Here is a 1,993-nt window from a genome sequence, read left to right as displayed (position 1 = left end):
GAGAGGGAGAGAGAGAGGGATAGGGGGAGAGGGAGGGGAAGAGGGAGCGGGAGAGGGAGAGGTGGGGAGAGAGAATGGTTGAGAGCCCAAAAATGTATGTAGAATCAGACAATGCGACTTTGCTGTGAGCTCTGCAGGTTGCTAGGAAGGTGAACCATGTCCAGTTGCACAACATCTCCATACCTCAGATAGTCATCTGTGAAATAAGACACCAGCAGTGATCCTATGTAAAACTGTTGGGAAGCTTACGTAAACTATTCACATGACCACATGACGTGCTTACAGGAGTACCTAGTGCAGTCACTGCTCCCTCAGTGTTGGCCTGTTTCCTTGTGAGCAGGCTACTCCATGACACTGAGCCATTGTGCTACCTCAGACCTGGCTCAGAGCAGTTTGTGAGCCTGCTCTCTGCTCATCCCCACACATTTGTAAACTGGGTGTGACTTTTCTCCCACTTCATAGACGAGCAAACTGAGGCTCAGAGAACTTAAGCAACACATTGGGATGTGGGGTGGGGTCGTAGAAGGTAAGGAGGGCTTCAGTGTGTGGAAGATAAATCAGAGGGAACAGGGAGGAGGAGCAGGGTGAGTGTAGGGGGCAGGCAAAACAGAGGTAAGGGGTAGAATGAGAGGCTGTGGGGAGCTGGACCAAGACAAGAAAGAAAAAAAATAGTAGGAATGGGTATGGCCTCGGCCTCTGCTCCTCTCCACAGAGCTGGAGCTCTTAAAGGCGTACCTGGACCCCCATCAGTGCTGAGAGCTATGCCTCACGGGGCTGGAGGCGAAGACCACTGTCTGCTTAGCAGGTACAAGGTTTGATTGCGAGCAATGAAAGGAAATAGGACACTTCTTGTGAACATCAGGAGATAGAGGCAAGAGAATGTCAGGTTCCAGCCCAGCTTAGGCTATAGAATGAGACCATGTCCCAAGAAACAACCATCCGTGGGACTCAAGCCTTGTCAAGAAGCTAGAAAGAAAATGGAGGCTAGGTAGCTGCTCTGTTTCAGCTGTGGGTGGGACAGGACCAAGCAGAAACATAGAAGCAACAAGATTAGAGCCAAGGGCCACAGACTTAGTTTAGCTTCTTAGCCCATTTGCCCCCAGCCCCCAGTTTATCTTGCTGTGAGTTAAAGAGATAGCTTTTTGGTATTTCTATGTCACGGTGGCCCTGGGACACAAGGGACTGACTGCCTTCTTCTTTCCCACAGAGATTCATGATGTGTTGGGAGTAAACTTGGTCAGAGGCTGGCTGAAGGAGAATCCTTTCTAGTCACCACCAACAGCCACAACTCTTACTTGCGATCCCCACCCCCCACCCAGGCAGGGTTCCTAGTGAAGACTGAATAAACACGGGCAGCTGGGCCCTGTCTGGTGTTTGGGGTAGGCCAAAGGAGGGCATGTCGGCAGTCCCTTGCATGTGGGTGTTATGGGAAACCTCTTCCACACATCACCATCCACATGACAGCAAATGGAAGGAGTTCATCTAAGTGGCAGAGGCTCTAGGGCTGAGTCTCTCGTCCCCGCTGTCCTTCTAGTATGGATAGCGGTGAGTGTTTTCTCCTCACCAGTGTGGGATTCTACTAAATGTTGTTGGCTCATTCTTTCCCCAAATCCCAGATACAGAGGATTTGTTCCAGCTGCGGTTAGAGCAGCACCACAGCTTTTTGACATGCTTCTCTTCTAGCTTCTTGACAAGGCCTGAGTCTCACTGAGAGTTGTTTCTTGGGACATGGTCTCACTATATAGCCTAAGCTGGTCTGGAACTTGTGATCCTCTGTACAGTGCACTAGAAGCCTGGGAGAGTGGCTGTCCTGGACCATGGCTCTAGGCAACGTCCTTGGGTCCTGCCTTTATTTGAACATCCATGGACAAAAGCCATCCTCAGCAAATCAGGGTGGGCTTTAGGAAGCAGAAAGCCCCAGGCTGGCAACTCCAGCTCTGTCACTAAATGGCTGTGGGATCCTGTGTGAATCCTGTGCCTTCTCAGCCACAGA

The sequence above is a fragment of the Mastomys coucha genome, chromosome X (genome assembly GCF_008632895.1).
Source record: "Mastomys coucha isolate ucsf_1 chromosome X, UCSF_Mcou_1, whole genome shotgun sequence".
Lineage (NCBI taxonomy): Eukaryota > Metazoa > Chordata > Mammalia > Rodentia > Muridae > Mastomys > Mastomys coucha.
This window is presented reverse-complemented; position numbering follows the sequence as displayed.